Source organism: Pongo abelii, chromosome 9 (assembly GCF_028885655.2).
Source record: "Pongo abelii isolate AG06213 chromosome 9, NHGRI_mPonAbe1-v2.0_pri, whole genome shotgun sequence".
NCBI lineage: Eukaryota > Metazoa > Chordata > Mammalia > Primates > Hominidae > Pongo > Pongo abelii.
Genome location: NC_071994.2, coordinates 99,378,469 through 99,386,990, shown reverse-complemented (window position 1 = coordinate 99,386,990; position 8,522 = coordinate 99,378,469). Strand labels below are relative to the sequence as shown.

At 39.9% G+C, this 8,522-nt stretch overlaps 1 long non-coding RNA gene across 1 annotated transcript; it reads left to right on the top strand.

Moving 5' to 3' along the window:
- The first annotated feature begins 366 nt into the window (after positions 1–366).
- LOC129048747 (uncharacterized) lies at positions 367–3,286 on the top strand. Its single transcript, XR_008511329.1, has 3 exons — positions 367–699; positions 2,497–2,611; positions 2,717–3,286. It is a non-coding gene; the product is annotated as an uncharacterized LOC129048747 (long non-coding RNA).
- The last annotated feature ends 5,236 nt before the right edge of the window (positions 3,287–8,522 follow it).

The window sequence follows — 8,522 nt, the reverse complement described above, 5'->3', positions numbered from 1 at the left end:
CCAGGCTGGAATGCAGTGACGCAATCTCAGCTCACTGTAGACTCAACCTCCTGGGCTCAAGCGATTCTCCCACCTCAGCCTTCTGAGTAACTAGAACTACAGGCACATGCCACCATTCCTGGCTTATTTTTGTATTTTTTGTAGAGATGGGGTTTTGCCATGTTGCCCAGGCTGGTCATGAACTCCTGAGCTCAAGTGATCTGCCTGCCTCAGCTTCCCAAAGTGCTGGGACTACAGATGTGAGCCAACGCACCTGAACAGTGTCTCTTCTTGTAATCACACTAGCCTCATCAGATCAGAGACCCAGCTTTATGACCTCACCCAATCTCAATCACCTCCTTACAGGCCCTGTCTCCAAATACAGTCACATTGGGGCTAGGGCTTCAACATATGAATTGTGGGAGGGGTGACACAATTTGGCCCATAGCAGATACAATCTTTAATATAAATCAAGCATAAATCCTCCATGTATATTCAAGAACAACAATAATTGCAGCAACATCTACTATTTATTAAACACTGACTTTGGCCAAATTATTTTTAATTTTTAGGATATTTCTAGAGCAGATATTATTTTTCCACACTTTGAAGTAGGGGAAACTGAAGGCTTGAGGTGGAAAACACCCTACCCAAGGCCACATAGCAACAAAATGATAGAATTGGAACTCAAGTCCATGTATGCAGGAATTGAAAGCCCAGGTAAGATCCTTCTAAGATACCCTCTTACATCGAAACTATAATTCAGATGACTGACCAGTCCTCAGTGCTAGTCTCTTTTCCTTCTGGAACTGCCAGCATCATGAGATTATAGTTTGCCTTATAGACACACCTGAATATTGACTATTATGGAGCTAACAATGAATCAATCACAATATATTTATTTAACTTGGATGATCGGGTGCTGGGTAGAGCACTAGGTAACTACTTATATATATCTACATATGCAGGGCTTCTGCCTCTTTAATTCATCCTTTTATTTATAGTTCCATATTGCTCTTTGTGATATACCAGCTTTTTAACTGACCTCACATTTGTCTTTCTCTTTGTCTTCCCCAGCAAAACATCCATTCATTCTTTAATTCTTTAATTCAACAAGTATTTAATGATCCCTGCCCATATGAAACTTATATCTTAGCATAGTGAAACAGAAAATAACTAATAGACATAATAAATAAGTAAAATATACAGTGTGTACAAATTATGACAAGGACTATGGAAAAAGAAAAGGTGCAGGAGATGAGGAGTGTGAGAGGAGAGGGACAGTGTGAACCTCTCTGAGAAGCTGATATTTGAACAAAGATATAAGAAGGTGATACATCTGAGGGAAGAGCATTCTAGACACAGGATAGAATGTGCACAAAGACTTTGAGGTGAAAACAGGCCTGGCACGTTTGAGGAACAGCAAAGAGAATAGCATTGCAAGAACTGAGTGAGCAGGAGCCAAGCCAGAGAGCTAATGGGATCACCAGATACTGAAGGGCTTATAGGCCATTTTAAGGGCTTCTGTTTTTGCACTCAGTAAAATGGGAAGTCACTGCAGGACTCTGAGCAGAGGAGTGAGAAAGACCAGACTCATGTTTTTAAAGAATCAGCCTAGCTGCCGTATATAGGACAGACTGCAGGGTAATGAGGAAAGAAGCCAGAAGGCGAGGCAGGAAGCTATGACAATAATTCAGGGTAAGAGAAGTTTGATCGACCAAAGGAAAGGGTACTGGTGATGGGGAGAAGTGGTTAGATACTAGATATATTTAGAAATTAAGAGAATTCCTGTCTACTAACCCAGCTCTGCCTCAGGTCTTGAGCCAAGGGACGAGAAGTGCATCAGCAAGCTTAGCCTTCAATGCAGAAGGCTGGGGTGCTTTAAATAACATCTAACATGCATAAGCTGTCATTACCTACCAGTAACACTCAGAGTGCATCTTGTAAGACAGGAAATCAAAGCACAGAAATATTAAATGACTTCGGCGAGTCAGTAAAAGAGTTGGGATTGTTTATCTGGCATAGCCAAAGTTGAACTCTGCATGCAGCCTTCATTAAGGCACACATTGCAGACTTGAGATCTGATGAATCAGGGACAAATAGCTACGGCTGGTGCAGCAAGGGTGAACCAGGCTGACCCCTTAAGTGCAGCAGTCCCCAACTCACCACTGAGGCAGAAACACAATAATAAAGCAATGACTGCTAATGAGCTTAATTCTGAAATGAATGAATCTCTGGGCACAAAGTGATTCTATACTGTAATGACCCCTAACTAGAAACACGACAGTTTTACACACTCCCCTGTGTGCTTAAACAGTGTATGGCACATGATTTAACACTTTCTTAATGACTGGAGACAATGCTATGAACATTCACTGGGGCCCTGGGATCCAAGGAGCAGAGCCACTTAGCTTTAGGGGAGGTTTTGGTAAGGTTCTTTTTTTAAAGAGTATATTGAAGTTTGAAATGAGAAAAAGGGATTAAGTAGCTGGCAGAACATGAGGAGTGTTTTTGCAGCTTTGCCTCGGGAGAGATAAAAGAGAGTCGATTCCGAGTACAGCTGGGCCACTGGGACTGCCTTCCTGCCTGTGAGGAGGAGAGCGTGTCAATGAGCCAGAAGGGGCTAACAGAGGTAATGCTTTCTAATGATGGGCATTTTCCTGGGGGGAGCCAAAAGCATATGTGAGGTTAAAAAAACAAATAAGGGCCCTCCTCTGCTTATAGAATGTGCTTATAGGTTGTACTTACAGGTTCTCAAGTTTTGCTATCATAAACACTCAAAGTACACCATGCCTGCAAGCTGAAGGCTGACAGGATAGAAAACTTGCACAAGACAGTTAACATTGTAGCGATCATCTTGCCAAACAGAGGGCAGCAATGCTTGTGTCTTGGTCGGAAAGGAGTTGGAATGAAGTCACACAGGCAAGTGTCATTACTTGGTGTTGGGGTTTGACAGCCTGAGAGACCTCGGCAACACTGGAACTTGAAACAGAGGGCTTTAACTCCCAGTTAAAACAGTTTCAAGTCAGCTGGGCATGGTGGTTCACGCCTGTAATCCCAGCACTTTGGGAGGAGGAGGCGGGTGGATCACCTGAGGTCAAGAGTTCGAGACCAGCCTGGCCAACATGGTGAAACTCTGTCTCTACTAAAAATACAAAAATTAGCCAGGCGTGGTGGTGCACACCTGTAATCCCAGCTACTCTGGAGACTGTGACAGGAGAATCACTTGAACCTGGGAGGCGGAGGCTGCAGTGAGCCGAGATCATATCACTGCAGTCCAGCCTGAGTGACAGAGTGAGACTTTCTCAAAAAAAAATAAATAAATAAACAAAAAACAGTTTCAGGCCTTCCAAATAACCTCTCATTTGGATTCAGAATCCTATTATTTTTAAATGAATTTTTTTAATTCAATCATGATACATTTCACTGCTGTAATAGGCAAAATTCTAAGACACTCTAAGGCAGCTCCCAAGATTCTCACCCCTGGTGCACACAAACTTTCTCCCAGTTATTCTATTTGATCAAACATTAATCTAGGTGATTATTAATCTATGAAGGATTATACATATATAATTAAGTCCCAAATTAGCTGTCATTAAGACAGAGAGATTCCCCTCAGTTGGACCTGACTTCATCAGGTGAAAACCTCAAAAGTAGAAGAGATTCAAAGTATGAGGGGAGCTCATCAAGAGAAAGATTCTCTGTTGCTCTCTCTGAAGAGAGAGGGGGCCATGTAGCAAGGAATGTGGCTGGGATTAGGATCTGAGAGTAGTTCCCAGCTGACAGCCAGGAGACAAACTGGGACCTCAGTCGTACAACCACAAACAACTGAATTCTTCCAACAACCTGAATAAACTTGGAAGTGGAGGTTCCCCAGAACCTCTAGAAAGTAACACAGCACAGCCAACACTCTGATTTCAACCTGTGAGAACCAGAACAAAGAACACAACCATGCCATGCCTGGAATTTGTATACAGAAGTAAACTAAAAAATGAGTATTGTTTTAAGCTACTGAGTCTATGGCAATTTATTAGAAATCAATAGAAAATGAATACAATTGCTAAAAGCACATTTTGGAAAATCAATCACTTGTAGAACTGTATACTTAATAAGATGATTGATATTTCTAAAAGAAGCTTTCCTTTACCTGGACATTTTCCTTCATTTGTGTCATACATCAGAAGATTATATTTTGTATATTGGAGTTTCTTAAAGCAAGCTATCTTTTTCTTACTTATGTTGCTACTATATGGTAATCATAAGACCTAATTTTTGCTATAACATTTAGCCAAAATCAACTAGCAACAAAAAAAGAATTCGAAAAATTATTTTAGTAAATGTGTTATAATTCAGAAACAATTTGTGAATAATTTAGTTTACTCCTTTTTTTTTTGAGACAGAGTCTTGCTGTGCTGCCCAAGCTGGAGTGCAGTGGCGTGATCTCAGCTCACTGCAAGCTCCGCCTGGGCTACAAAGCGAGACTCTGTCTCAAAAAAAAAAAAAAAAAAAGTTTATCTCTAATTGATGCCTCTGATTTAAACTATTGCCTCCATTGTCTTCTTTCCTAATGAAGGCAGTTTACACCATTTAAATTTTTAAAATAATAAAAATAATTTTTAAATATTATGAATAATTTTTATATTTATATATAAAATCCATTCATACAATTAACAGAAATGAAATATATTAGAAAGTCTTTTCAGAACTCAAAGGAAACAGGATATATAAAAATATAACAGCATTGTTCATAAAGGTAAAAGAAATCCCATCTAATTACAAAATTTGTCAGAATCAGGGACTTTTTAAAATTATAAATAAACATTTAAATTCTGAAATGTTGGCTTTCACAGCACAAATAGCTATACTCAAAATATTAAATATACTCAAGCTTTTTAATTAAAGTTCTTACTGACAGGGATTTCAAAATGGTAAAAGGAAAAAAACCCTCTCAAGTCTAAAAATATATATATAAATGCATTTGCTAAGTGAAATATGTATGTCTCCCCTCCTATCCATTGTTTTAAAGGCAGGGATGAAAACAGAAGTATTAAACTCAGGCCTAGAGCTATGGGGAGAAGCCTGACTACTGTTGCTTAGAGATAGAACTTCAAAGGCAAGGGTCCAGATTCCATGATCATAATAAGATTTCCGACATTTCTTACAAGCTAATGAGGCGCCTCCAGATCAAACCCACCAGCAACATGGTAGTAGGTTAAAGAAGTTTAATTGCCAGAGAAAATTCAAACCTGGCCAAGAAGGTTCTGTGATTGCTCAGCTCCTAAAGCAATTCCTAGACTAATATAAACTTGCCAACAGACCTCATTCAGCTAAAGCAGTGAAGCCCTCATGTAATTAGGTACAACTCTTGACTACAAATGACAGTATACTGCTTAAGCAATAAGAGAATATTTTGAACTCATTCAGCTGAAAATTACAGAAGAAACACTGAATTGTGACCCAGCTGGATGAAATGCACGAATGCTGCCATTGAAGCTCTCTCACTCTCTCCACGTAGCAGGCACAGGGTCTCCAGGGCCCCAAGACTCACAACCCACCAACCTTACAGCTGCAGTCATAAGAGAACATCTTCTCCAAAAACCCCTGAAAAGGAGTTCTGAGGAGGAGTCTGACCCTCTGATTTAGGTTCATGGGCCCATCCCTGTAGCTGGGAGAAGAAAGAGAAGAATGGGAGGTTTGGTAGGCTGAAGGGGTGTAGTTATGTCTCAAATATATGGAATGTGTTTCCTTTAGAGAGGCGAGATTTTGTGATCAGAAGAGGACTGTATGCCGGGAGACAAAATAAATAGAGGTCTTTAACACTTCAGAAGGTGAATTCTCATTGATGCCACTCTCGGGAATTGCCACTGGAAATCACAGACCAGGAAGATATTCCTGGCAAGCAGAACCTGAACAAAAATCAAGTCTATCCTAATACAGGAAATCAGACCACTACTAGGGCAAAGAGATCTTTGACATACCTATCTAGCAAATATAATACAACCTGCAGGAGAGCAACTTCACTGTATTCATTCCCTTCTATAAAATAGAAAAAAAAATCGTAGTTAAAAATGAATGAGGACAAATTCCGCAATATCATAGGTAAGTTTATAAGCAACTGGATTTATTGGGAAAACATACAAATCAAGGATTAAAATTAAGAGGCATATAGTCTGCATTGTCTTATTATCACAAAGAGAGGTCTAAAAATCAGTTCAGCATACTGATGGACACACCCCAGGTCCCTGCCCCCAGAAGAGGGATCCTGACTCTTTACTGTCATAACACGCAATCATGATAAATTTCAGATATGAGGTATAAATAGAAAGGATGTAGACACCAAATTGTCCAGTATAAATGCCAACATGGCTAGGAGCCGTCTGAGAATGTTAGCTGCCATCACCTGATGATTTCTGAGTGGTGGGATGCTGCTGCCGCTGCCATTCCTGCTGCTGGAAAGGGGTTCCTGTTACAGTGGATAATTGGGTTCAGGCATAGCCCTTCCCTCTGGGAGAGGGCCAGTCTCTGCATCTAACTTGCTGAATAACCATTTTCCTTCCAACATTAAATTTGTCATCTAGCCTTCAGTGGCAGGGTCAAGAAGAGCCACATTCAAACCTGACCATATGAAATAATTATCACCCAGAGATATTGGACTTGGAATAGAATAGAGAAACCAGATGCTATTTCTACGCCATCTCCATTTAGAGACAGTGTAAATAGGGGCTTTTGCTCTTATTCTTGGTGTTGAATGTGGGATCATTTGTAATGTTACTTGGGACGTTGTTAGAACTGAGACGGAAATGCAGGTTTGCTGTAGGGGGGGGGGGTCACAAACAGTGATATGCTGGGCAGCCCAGGCATAGCAAAGTGTGGGCAGTGGCAGCTCTTGGTTTTGGCTGTCCCACAGGGTGCCAGTGGGGATTTTCCCCATCCTCATCCTCTGGATAAGAGGACCAAGGGAAGGCCTAGTTATTCCTTTTTTCTGTAGATACAGTGATTGGGTGACTTAGAGGCTGATGTGTAGCCTAAGCAACTCCAGTCAGAATAATTCCCTGAAATTAACTGCAAGGTATATCTTGTCACATCCCTGCTCAGAACTTTATAGTGACTTCCCATCGGAATCAAATCCAAACTCCTTACCATAGCCTATGAGAACCTGCATGATCTAGCCCCAGTTTCTACTGTCTTTTCTGCTCCTCATCACTTGCCACCTGGCACCTTGTCAACACACTCCCGCCATACTGTTTTTCTCTTAGTTCTTATAACATGCCAGGCTGTTTCCCACTTCAAGGATGTTTTCTTTGCCTCAAATTCTCTCCCTTTTGACTCTTTCTTTTTTTTTTTCTTTTATTATTATTATTATTATTATTATTATTATACTTTAGGTTTTATGGTACATGTGCGCAATGTGCAGGTAAGTTACATATGTAAACTTGTGCCATGCTGGTGCGCTGCACCCACCAACTCGTCCACCATGGAATACTATGCAGCCATAAAAAATGATGAGTTCATGTCCTTTGTAGGGACATGGATGAAATTGGAAATCATCATTCTCAGTAAACTATCGCAAGAACAAAAAACCAAACACCGCATATTCTCACTCATAGGTGGGAATTGAACAATGGGACTCTTTCTTTTTTGTAACTTTTTAAAAAATATAATTTCAAATTTAGAGAAAAGTTTCAAGAATAGTAAAATGAATTCCTGTATTCCTCTTGGATATTGTAATTGTGAATGTTAAATTGTGTGTGTAGATTCTTGCTCCGATTTTAATCCTCTTGAGATTGTTAATGTTTTTGTTTTAGCAAGCAAAAAACCTGGGTATATTCAGACTGTACTGTTTCTCACCTTTTGTGAGCCCTGATTTTAATCTTCGTTTAGCTCGAAATCATCACTATGTTGTCTAGGTTTGTCCTATGAATGTGTTATTTAGGGGTTAGGCTGAGACTTATATAAGCAGTTCCAGTCTCAGTTCAGTTTTCAAAGCCTTAGCTATGCTGAATTGGGCCTGTTCTGTGCATGTATAGTTTATAGGTTAGACTGAGACTTTGTGCAGGTTTGTATGCAGTTAGGGAATCCTTTTCTCTGGATCCCTCCTCTCTGGGATTCTCCACACACCGCCATACTCCCAGATTCAGAAATGCTCCTTTTCCTTATACTCTGTTCAGAAAAAATACGGTTTCTGTTAGAGTTTCAGCCATTCACTCATGTCAGCACTAAGAAGATATTATCCCATTGTTACCTGGTTTCTATTGTTTCTATTGAGAAGTTATCTGTTATTCCATTGGTTACGTCTTTACAGGTAATATTCTTTTCTTCCTGGCTGCTTTCAACATTTTCCTTTACCATTGCACTATAATATATTTAGGTGTGGATATCTTTTTATTTATATTTCTTGGGATTCATTAAGCGTCTTGAATTTGCAAACTGATGTCTTTAATCATTTCAGAAAATTCTCAGCATTATTTCTTCAAATTCTGCTGCATCCTCTCTCTGCTTTCTATCTGAGACTCCAATTAAACAACTGTTAGACCATCTTACTC